The sequence below is a fragment of the Equus quagga genome, unplaced genomic scaffold (genome assembly GCF_021613505.1).
Source record: "Equus quagga isolate Etosha38 unplaced genomic scaffold, UCLA_HA_Equagga_1.0 80793_RagTag, whole genome shotgun sequence".
Taxonomy (NCBI): Eukaryota; Metazoa; Chordata; class Mammalia; order Perissodactyla; family Equidae; genus Equus; species Equus quagga.
In genome coordinates, this window is record NW_025803295.1 from 2,656 (window position 1) to 14,670 (window position 12,015).

The window sequence follows — 12,015 nt, forward strand, 5'->3', positions numbered from 1 at the left end:
TAAGGTGAGGACAGGGTGGGGTACATAGACAGTGGTGGGTTGGCCTGGAGTGACTTTCTCAGCCTCTTGTAGGATGTCACAAGTAGCAGCGACGGCTCTGAGACAGGGAGGCCAGCCTTTTACCGTTTGATCTAATTGTTTGGAGAAATAGGCCACAGGTCTCAGAAGGGTCCCTAGCTGTTGGGTTAGCACCACTAGGCTTATGCCCAGCTGCCCATTTTCTTAACGATTAAAAGGTTTCTCCTGGTTTGGGAGACCCAAACCTGGGGCTATTACCAGTTTAGTTTTGATGGTGTCAAATGTCAATCGACATTCTTTAGTCCAGTCCAGAGGTTCTGAGTCTAAGCCTTTTTAGGCCTCGTATAGAGGTTTTGCTATAAGTCCGTAATTAGGGATCCATATCCGACAGAAGCCGGGCATTCCCAGAAACCCTCGCAACTGTCAGTGGGTTTGGGACGGCCCAGGCAGGAGATTGTCTTTTTCTGGTTGGGCAATAATTCTCTTTTTCCCTTAGAAATAACGAACCCCAATAAGAGACCTTATGTTTTCAGATTTGAGCTTTCTTTTGAGAGACTTTATATCTGCACTCGGTCAGGTGACTTTGAGTTTTGATGGTATTTGTTAAACATAGTTCCTAAGAGGGGCTCGCTACTAGCAGATCATCCACATATTGTAACAGCAGTCCATCCTTTAGCTTTAAAGGACTTAAATCTCTAGCCAGAGTTTCCACAAATAAAGTGGGGAGATTTTTAAAGCCCTAGGAGGGGACAGTCCAACAATGTTGTTGTGTCCTGTATCATGCCATTCAAAAGCAAACGGCTGCTGGGCTTCCTCAGCCCGTGGTACAAAGGAGAGTGTATCTTCTAAGTCTAAAACTGGGAACCAACCAACAAATATTCTACCTGAATATTTGTCAATATAGTATAGGGGCTAGGTACCATAGGGTACAAGTCCTGAACCACTTCATTTATGTCACGCAGGTCCTGGACAAAGCGGTACTCATTGGCATGAGGTTTTTTCACTGGGAGAATAGGTGTATTATATGGAGACTGACAGAGCCTAATCAGTCTTGTCTCCGGGAATTTCTTAACAATGGGTTGGATGTCTCTTTGGGCTCTTGTTTGAGCAGATGCTGTTTTAAATTAGGCTTGGCTGTCTTTTCCTTTAATGGTATTTGTATTGGCTGGGCATTCTTTGCCTTGCCTGGGGTCCCCTTTGCCCATACATTTCAGGTGGCAATAGTTCTGGTCTGATTCAGAGATTCCCAGCAAGGCCATCTGTAATCTTAGAGATTATTCTGAAGAGACTTGCATGTCTGGCTGTCCTGGAGTAAAAATTACCTTTATGTCTAGTTTGCAAAGAAGATCCCAGCCCAAAAGTGGGATGGGACATTCTGGCATGTACATGAAACTATGTTTTAGAGTTCAGTCTCCCACTTGGCATTCTAATGGCTATAAAAATGACCAATCTGGGTTCGGCCAGGTGGCATAGTGGTTAAGCTCACGTACTCCGCTTTGGTGGCCTGGGGTTCACAGGTTTGGATCCTGGGTGTGGACCCAGCACCGCTCATCAAGCCATGCTGTGATGACATCCCACATAAAATAGCAGATGACTGGCAACAGACGTTAGCTCAGGGCCAATCTTGCTCACCAAAACAAACAAACAAACAAACAAAAAGACAGATCTCAGACTTGACCAGAAACCCCAGTTACTGGAGTTGAACTGGCTGTTTTTTTGGTCAGTTTTCTATTTAAAATAGAATAGGTGGTGCCAGTATCCACTAGAAAATCAATCCGTACCTGTCAATTATACCTGGAGTTCCTGTGGGGAAACATAAATAGGTTGTTTTAGGTTCAAAGGAGCCCCAGGCCCCTTCAATCTTCGTCAGAACAAACACCCCTTTCCGTCATCTGGGACTGAGGTGCAGGAGGGGGTGGCAGCAGGAGCCTGTGCTCATCCTGCTGGGGGAGGGTTGAGGGTTTGAATGAATGTCATATCTTCTTCTTCCTCCTGAGTTTCCTGTAAAACTGGCCCCTTTTCTCCTTCTGTTCTTTGTACCATAAGGAAATCTTTCCCTGCCTTTTCTTATCCTGATATAACAGCATAAACACTGGGACATATGGGACCTCATCATCTTTACCAGCTTGCTTACAGGGCAATTCCAGCTGTAAGATGGTGTGACAATTCAGTGAGCCATTCATTGGCCGGTCTTCATCTGACCCTAGGGAATACTGTGTCCAGGAAGTGTTGCAATTAAAAAAATCATCTTTTTCTTAGTCAGTGGTTCATAGCTATCATCAAACCAATTATTCAAAATTTGCCCCAACGGGCATTCTCGGGGAACCAATGGTGAACTTCGCATTATTATTACACAAAATCGGACGTGTCCCACACCTACACAGTAAGCACCAGGTAAACCAGACAAAAGTGAACTAGTTCCCAGATTTCAGGTAAAGTCCTACAACTATTCCCACTCCAACTTCCCGATGGCCCTACTGTAAATGGCAAGATCCAAAATGGAGGGGAAGGGAGTTCTCAGGCATCCCCGAGGCAACTTGCCCTGTTCCTGATTGAGCCTGTGGACTTGCCAGACATAGCTGTTTCTCGTTTTGCCACAGTCAGCATAAGGAGGCAGCCGGCATCCATACAGGAAAGCAGAAAAGGCAAATCCCCAAGACAAAAGGGCCTCAGCAGCTGCTAGGGACTTACCCACCAGGTTGCCTGTTTGAGGTTGACTAGCCATGAACAGGACTTATAGTGCCATCTGAGCTGCCAAATTTGTAACCGCCAAAAGGGGTCTTCTACTCACCACAAACACAAGCCAACAGTCAAGAGGCAGGGTGGTAGGAGAGAAAGGGTCTTTTATTACAGCTTGCTAGCAAGGGGGAAGAAGGCAGACTACTGTCCCAAAGAACTGTCTTAAAACCACGAAATTTTGAAGCAGTCATATAGGGCAAACGGGCTGAAAAGGGGGTTTTTGGAATGTTGACCATCTGGTGCAGCAAAACTTGAGACACCACATCATCTTCTTCTCCTGTCACTGGTGATTGATCCCAGCATAGGGCTCTTTTCTAGAGGTGGTTACACTCCTGAGAAAACTTGAAGAACAAAGTTATTGCCATATCACAATAGGGAGGTTAATGTGTAAGCCAGGGCTATGGACATAGCAGAGCATGCATATTTCTCACAAGCAGGTGTTTACTCATCTAGGCTATCTGCAAAGTAAAGCATTACTGACAAGTCAGGGGGGTTTCTGGCGGATCAGGGTCATTTACAGTTCCAACATGGCTTCCTTCTACAAGATGGCTTTCCTTATGCTAACCTATGTTAACCATGGGCTGTATTTATCTGAGCTACTTAGGCAGCACTAACACCCACACAGTGAGAGATTTGTCATCTGGCACACACACACTTAGAAAGAGCTCCAAAGCATTTCTTGGTGCAGGATAGATAGCTTGGTGCCGGGTTTTCCAGAAGCAGGGCTACTCCCACATCATGGGTGGGCATGAGAAAGTGATTGGCCTTCCTACTCTTTCTTCCAGTGTGAAAGGCTCGCTGGAATGCTGGCATGTCATCCACACCTCTCCAACCACTGGGGCCCTTCTCTCCAGGCACCTCAAGCAGGCAACATTGCTAGCCAGAGTCCAGCAACGTGCTTCTGTTGTTTCCACTGTGACTTTAGGAAAAGTCTTTTGCTCCTCTGAAGGGGGTCATCCAAACATCATTCTGCAGATGAGGATAAAACATCGCCCACCTCCAGGCATTGGTGTGGGGTGAAATGGGTCAATAGAAGCCAAGGGTGCTTAAGTGCTCATTAAGTCTAATTAGAGCCATTGTTATCGTCACTGTAGTTGTGAGATCACCTCCTACTTACGGGAAGTGATGTTGTTTTCTCACTTTGAGTAGTGTTATACAATTTGCTGCTAGAAATAGAAAATCAAATGTATTTAAGTTTTCAAACATGATTCCATTTGCCAAAACGCATGTTGAGTAAACAGTAATCCCAGGGGTTGGCAGACATTGCAAAACGCTAAGGCAGACGTGGCAGGTGAAGGTGGGACGAAAACACATCTGGGAGACGATGGCTGAAAGACGAAGAGCACAAGTTTCAGAGCGAGAGGGACCAGAGTTCAAATGCTGTGTGACCTCGGGCAGGTCACCCTGCCTCTCTGCACCTCCCTTTCCTTATCTGGACAATGGAGGTAACAGCAGTGAACTTGCAGGCTGGAGGTGCAGTCTGGAAGGTAGTAAGAAATCAGAAATGGTATGGCCATTCCTACTCTGTACTTCAGGCAGCCCCTCCTTCACACACAATTAATCTCTAAAACTGTGTTCCAAAGTCAAATGTGAAATGTAAAAGTCAAGCGAGGAGATATTTATGTGGAGAGCCATGGGGGAGTGCGTGTGTGTTGGGTATGTGTGTTAGGTGTTGGGGGATGGGTGTGTGTAGGTGTGTTGGGAGTGTGTGTGTGTTGGGGGGTGTGTTTGTTGGGTGCGGGTGTGTGTATGTGTGTTGGATGTGCATGTCGGAGGATGTGTGGGTGGGGGACATTGGGTGTTCAAGGAGGGCATCCTGTTTCCCTTGGGCAGCCCCTCCTTTAGTATATAAAACCACTTAACCACTCTCATGAAACCCCTTCAGCCCTCCTGACGCTCTGGCGGCATAGTTCCGGCATTCCAGGCGTGTTCTTTATTTTTGTTCTCTATCTTCACAACTGAGACCATGGAGCCCCGTGTTTTTTATTTCTTTGCCCGTTTCTGGATCACCCTCTGTCTCCCCAGGAGAATGGGAGCCCCAGAAGGGCAAGGGGCTGTCTGTTTTCTCCTTGCTACATCTCAAGCACCTAGAACTGTGGCTGCACACAGAGGCTGTGTCATACAATCAGCTGACTGACCAACAGACCAGCTGGCTGACTGCGTCTGTCTGTCCCAGCAGTCCTGACTTACCAGAGAGAATGAGGGAGTCAGGGAGAAGTACTGGGGACAGACCCCTAAAACTGCACAGGCCCCCACACGGCAGTCTCAGCTCAGGTGTAGGCACCTCCTCACCCTGCCCTGGGCTGCTGGTGAGGACGTCCCCACCCTCCTGACCTGGAGAGAGCCAGGCTGAGCTGTGGTGGGGCCTGCTGCTCAGAGTCTGTCTCCGCGGATGGCCATTTGTGGGGAGGCAAGGCTGAGCCTCTGAGCCCCCCAAACTGAGGCTCCCCATTTGGGGACTGAGATGCTTCCAGAGGCTTGATCCAGGGAACCCCACTTCCCAGAGGACCCACCCCTTGCATTTTCTAGCTCACACACACACACAGACAGACCCTGTTTCCAAGAACAGGCAGAAACTCCTAAAGGACAGTTATCATCACATCCCCTGGGTTGTAAAACCTCTTAATTCTCCTTCACCCAGTCACAGCTACACAATATCAATAATAACACCTGCAACAATCATAATAGAAATCCTAACATTAGGAGCTCCCTGACTCAGTTCCAGGCCCTGCTTTAATAAGCACTTTTCGAGCACCGTCCCAGCTCACCTCCCAGCAGCACGACTGTGTTGAGGGTGAAATGAGTTAAGAGGTGCTTAGAACAGAGCCTGGGAAAGGAGTAAGTGCTCAGATGATTAGGTGGTTCTCTTCCAATGTCCACAGCGGAGCCAAAGTCAGTCACTGCTCAATGACAGGGCCCAAGTCACTTCTGGTAGGATGTTTGCCCAAGGTCACACAGGAGGGGGGTCACCTCTCAAAGTGCCAACACCTATGGTCTCCACAGGGCTCCCCAGCTCCCTCCTGGGCCTCTGAGGGGGCACCCAAGAGAGGGACGGAGATGGGGACACAGGGGGACACAGAGAGACACAGAGGGAAGGGGACAGGAAGAAAGAGACAAAGACGTGGAGAAACCAGCTTGTGTGTGAGAGAGAGAGAGGCCCCCAAGAGAGCTGAGGCGAGAGTGTTGAGACAAGCAGGGTCCTGGAGGCCTAGTTTCGGGGCTCAGACTTGCTGGTCCCCTGCCCGAGGGAGGCTCCACTGCAGCCTGTGGCATTCTGGGGCATGCAAGGGGCCACGAGGACCCCAGCCCTGTAGGCGCTCAGTTCCCATCCCCTGTCCCCACCTCACCTCCAACCCTGGGTCTGACTTCTGCTGGAAATGGCCCCAGCAAACTTCCCTGCCACCAGCTCTGTTCCATCACAGGCTCAGATGAGCCCCCAGACTCACTCTTTCCCACCCTCCTTCCTTTGCCCCTCCACCTGGAAAGCCCCCCTCTCCTAACCCTCCCTGTCTGCCTCTTATCATCACCCCCGAAACCCAGCGCAACTGTCTCCTCTGCCATGAGGCCTGCTCTGAACTATCCCCCTCCCCAGTCAGGTGCTGCAGGGCCTCTGGGCTGTTGGCAACTGTCACACACTAGGCGGGTGTGGACCTCCATCACAGCATGGTCACACCACCTGCTCTATCATTTCACACCTTTTCCCATGTCCCACACTCCTCCAGCATTTGTCTCACTAATCCAGCCCTGGTAAAAATCCCTGTGCGACCTCCATCAAGCACTTCCCACGTGGGACAGGTACGGCGCCAGCACTTGGGCTGCGTCTCCCATTCCTAGAGCACTTACTGATGCCAGCTGACCGCCAGCTGACCTCCACCTGATCACGCGCTGCCCAAGTCGATGGGAATCACAGCGCTTAGCCCTCTGCTGCGTTGACCCTGATTGTGACCCAAGCCTGTTCTTTCTGTCCCTGTAGAGCCCCACACACTCCACTGAGCATATCTGCTCTTTGTCTCCTGGCAGAGCCATGAGTCTGGCTTAGCCAAGGTTGGCTGGCACTGAATCTTATCTGTTCCTGTTCCACTTGAGGGATTACGCCCACGAGCTTCCAGCACGCATTTCTTTCTCTCTTTCCCGGTGGTTCTGGGTGGTTCTGGGACTGCATGACTGGGCTTTTGTTGCGGCTATCAGCTGTCGTCACAGCGGCTCCCTGGAATCCTGAGCTGGTGGGGGCTGTGGTCCAGCTCTGCGAGAGGAATGAGGCTTCCTCCACCCCCTTGTCTCCAGCCCAACCTTTATTTACTCATTCTCAAGCCATTTCATGGGGTTGTTTGCTGATCAAAAGATTGTATTCAGGGCAAAATTTTTTTTATTCTGAAAATACAAAGAAAATGGCAAAAGTCGTCTGTGATGATGTCACCAAGAAATAAGCATTGTTACCATTCTGCTACATTTTCTTGCAATGTTTTTTCTAGATTTAAAAAATTAATAAAAAATAGAAAAAACTGTTTGTTTCACTGCTAAGAACCTTCCATTGGCTTCTCTATGTTGTTTTGTGATGTCTACCTGGTGGCCCACAATTTATTTAATAAATCCCCTGTTACTGGACATTTGAGCTGGTCCCTCTTCAGGGCTGTTACAGATAAGGCTGCAGTGGGGATCCTAACAGTTCATTTTGCCTGCACCTCTGGGCAATCCCCTTGGACAGAATCTATGCACACCCCTGGTCAATGGGTATGAGCCTCCCCAAGAGCAAATCTGTCCTCAGGAACAGGGCAGTCCTCGCTGCATATTTACCAAGCTCCCTCTGCTAGAAGCAGAGGTTATCAGACTCAGCCTGACCCACAGCATCACGGAGCCCAACATGCTTATCTTACAGCTGGGGAAACTGAGGCCCAGAGAGAAGAACTGACTTATCCAAAGGCATTGGCAAATTCCACGTGGTCTAGAGATTTCCTCCCCACTCTGTTATCTCTTTGATATTTTTCGAGGGAATCCAAATCTTCAACGCAGATGCCGGGGTGGGATGGAGCAAGGAGGCAGCATCTATACTGCTCACAGCAGACATTGCTAATTGATCATCACATGCTCTTCTGCTGAGTCCAGATGCTTGAGCACTTCTCCAACAGCCATTACCAAGCAACTGGAATTGGCACAAGAGGTGAAGTGTTTCTGCCATTCTGGTGGCATCTCTGATACCAACAAAGAGCCTTTTTAAATTGAAGACTTGAGCCCACCCAAGAGTGGCTTCCTTCTTGCCGTCTGAAACAGTAACAGTTGGCGAGTCCTCCTGATTTCTATCTGTCTGACCCTGCCGTGTCCTCAGAGACCCTTCCTGGTTTTCCGCAGGATCACAGACTTCCCAGGAGAGGATGTCCTTCTTCCCAGCTGGAGGCGATGGGACAGAGGGGACAGAGTGTGGGCTCCAGACTCAGACAGATCCGAGTCCACATCCTTGCTCCACGTTTTACAGCTGTGGGACCTTGGACAAGTCACTTCCCTTCTTCAGGAACCATTTTCATCTGGACAATGGGGGTGATGACACCCTATTTTCTCCTCTCTGAGCCTCATTTTAGTGACCTGTAAAATGGAGATGGTCTTTTTCACTCTGCCACTTTGCGGTGTTGGAGCGCCCAGCTTTGATTTAACATCAGACTCTCTCCCCACCCCTAACCGAGGCTTCTACAGACCAGCTTAAGAGGAGCAGAGGAGAGGAGGCGCTCTCTCTCTCTCCCTCACACACACACACACACACACACACACACACACACACCCCTTTTCCCTCTCTCTGACTCCATGCAGGGTTGGAGCACAGGCAGACGGCTCCCTACTCCCTGGGGAGCCAAAAATGTTTAGAGCTGAGTCTCATGGGCACCTTCACGGGGGTATTTTCAAACCTCCTGCCTGACCTCTCAAGCTGCAACCCCAGACGCCGGCAGAGCTTCTCCAGCGGCCGAGCGCCCTGCATGCCACCCCTCGTTCTCGGGCACCCTTTCCTCATCCGCCCATCTGCCCAGGGGATGGTACTAGGAAGGACTTACACCAGCCCCAGACCGATCTCTCTCCTGCAGGACCCACACTAGGCCCTTGGAAAACACACACACACAAGCTTCGACCCCGTCCAAAGGGAGCAGAGAGCAATGATTTTCCACGCACAGAGCCACTCTGCCCACCGTGACTTCAGCTCGTCGGCCTGCTTCTCTCAGGCAAGAGACAGAATTCAGTCCATTGCACTTCCCAACTCCAGGGGACACACTCCTCAAGCCTCTAAATTGTCCCTGGAAAGCCCCCTCCGTCTGGGCCTGCACTGGGTGCGGACACTCGCTGCTCTCCTCACCGGGAGAGTGGAGAGGGGACCGCAGCTGCCTCCTGTCTTCACAGGTCTTCTTCCTTTGCCCTCTCGACCCTTTCATTGCCTGGATCTGGGTCAGGAGCCCCCACATGAGGGACCCACGAGCTCTGCAATCAGTTCTTGACCACCTGCTCGCACCGTGTCTGGCCCCTCTTCTTGGTGTACAGCATCTGTGGTATTGTGGTGCCTCGGACGACACGAGTATTCAGATTCGAGTAAGTGCTGGTGAGGACAGCACCAGGGGGCAGTGAGAGAAGAGCAAGAAGAGCCCTGCTTTAGACAGAGCGGCCAGGGAAGGCCTCTCCAGAGAAGGGACACGGAGCTGAGACTTGGTGAATGTGGAGCCAGCCAGGGGAAGAGCAGGGAGAAGAGCAATCCTGGGGGAAGGCTCAGCACATGCAAAGGCCCCGAGGTAGGAATGAGAAGAGAGTGGGGCACCATGGTGAGAGATGAGGGCTGAGAGGTGGACAGCAGCCAACCATGCAGGGCCTCGTAGGGCCTGGATTTTCATGCAAGAGCTGCAGAGGCCTTTGGAGGGTTTTAATAAGCAGAAGAATGACAAGATCTGAGCAATGTTTTTAAAAGTTGACTCGGGCTGTTGGGTGGAAATTGAATTTTGGTAGAAGGGACTAGGGTGGAAAGGAGACTAGAATGAGTAATGAATGAATGAACAATGATTGCATGCATGCATGGATGGATGGAAGGATAAAATGGATATCCCTCAAGACAGAGGGGATCTGAGCCCCAAGAGAGTAAGTGGTTAGCGCTTTGGGGGCTCCCAGGAGGGCAAGAAGATAGGAGGGCCGGGGGCCAGCAATCAGGCAGCTTTCTGCAGATGCTCCTCCGAACTGGGCCTTGAAGGTCAGGGATGCTACTATTCCAATAATAATAGTAGCATTTATCATTTACTAAATTCTCTGGCGCTCCAAGCATTTCATATCATCTTATGTGACACTCAAAACAGTCCCGTTTTACCACTGAGGACAGAGAAGCTTCCAGAGAGAAAGCGGTGTCCCACAGCCGCACACCTGACAAGATGAGAGCAGGGACTGTGCCACGTCTGCTGGACTCCAGCCGCCTCCCCCGCCCTGCCGCCCGCACAGGAAGATGGCGTTTGCAGGGGGCAGATGAGGTGCTCCAGGAGGAGGACAGAATGAAGGCAAAGGCCTGGGAGCCAGAGGGGCCAGGCCAGGACACAGAGGCCCTGAGCAGCCTGAGTGGCCGAGCGGCATTGAGGGCAGGGCTCCCGTGAGGCAGGGCTCCCGTGAAACACGGCTCCACGGCCTGCTGGGCCACAGAGGCGCAGTCATGCTTGCTGCCCTGGCGAGTGTGCCGGGGCCGAGAGGGAGGAAGCAGGAGCTGATGCGGGTCCAGGCCCTGGTGCTGGGCGGAGGCATCGTACAGAGAGGCATTGTCCACGGGTGGCAGGCGCGGCCAGCTGGAGAGCCCAGGAGGGGACATTCGTCTCTCTGGAGAGGTGCCCAGAGGACTGGCAGGGTCCCTCCTGGAGGCCTCCCTGGCCCCCTGAAGCATCTCACCTTCGGTGTGCCGGGCCTTTGGCGCATTCACAAACGCGGCAGAGTGGCAGATGCTCTTGCCTTAGTCCCTTGACAGCTCCAGGAAGGAGAGACCAGCCAGCGCCCCGCCACACACTGTGTGGCCTCGTGGCACTCACCGCCCCCACTTGTCCCCCTGCACATGGAGACAGGATTCAGCAGTGGCCCTCCCAGGTCTGAGCCACAGTCCTGGCTTCTAGACTGAGTGGGGCTACAAGGACGATTCCCCAGACTGTGCCGAAAGGCCACATTTGGATCCCACCGTCAACAGTAACCCAGAGTCGCAGGGGAAGGACAGCGTGGTGGTAAAGGGCACGTGGTCAGGACTAGACAGGTGGGCTCAAGTCCAGCTCTGGCACCCCTGGCTGCAGGACCTGGAGCGAGTCACTCACCTCTCTGAACCTCAGGTGCCCTCAGTAAACCCAGGGCTGCAGACCAGCCTCTGGGGAGGGTGCGGATTAAGTGAGCCCAGTCCTGCACCGGGCAGTGGGTGACAGGGACCCTGTGGGGCTGTTCATTTGTCCCCTTGATCACGGTCCTGCCTCCTTATTCATCCACTCCACAAATCATCACCGGGATTCCTGAAGATGCAGGAAAGGCAAAGCAGGTGCTAGTCGCTGCCGAATGAACGAAGAAAAGCTTGTGCTAAGTGCTGTGAGCACCTCAGCAGCCTGGGGCTGGGGGGCACTATTATCCCCATTTTACAGATGAGGACACTGAAGGCCCAGAGAGGTGAATTATCTTGCCCACAGTTACACAGCAAAGAAGTGGCAAAAATGGGATTCAAACCTATTCTCTTCAGTGAATTAATTCCTAGAGATGTGCATTCCTAAGTCCTTGGATGTATTTAGGAATAAGGGGTGGGCAGGCAATTCTTGCCTTCCCCCAAGTTAATCATTTGGACTAACCTATGATGATAACCTCTCAACAAAGGCTTGTCCTATTATATGCAGTAACAGCAACAACTGCTCACGTTTTCCAGTACTTACTTTGTGCCAAGACCCATGCTCTAAGCCATATCCACCATGTTCCTCTCAGCACCACGGGAGGTAGGTGCAACCATCATTCCCATTTCACAGATGAAAAACTGAGACTCAGAGAGGTTAGGGAACGTGCCCCAAGTCACACAGCATGGACATGGTGGAGCAAGGACTTGAACCCAGTCTGTCCCCAGAAGCCCCCTGTGTCCAGCAAGCTGTGGAGTCACCCCTAGATGGGTTTTGAAGTCAGAGGTCTTGTTTGAATCCTGGCTCTGCCGCTGGCTGACTGTGTGAGGCTAGTTCCTCTCGCAAAGCTGGGATAACAGCGCTGACCCTGGTGAGAATGAGGCTCCACCGACAGGACTGATGTAAA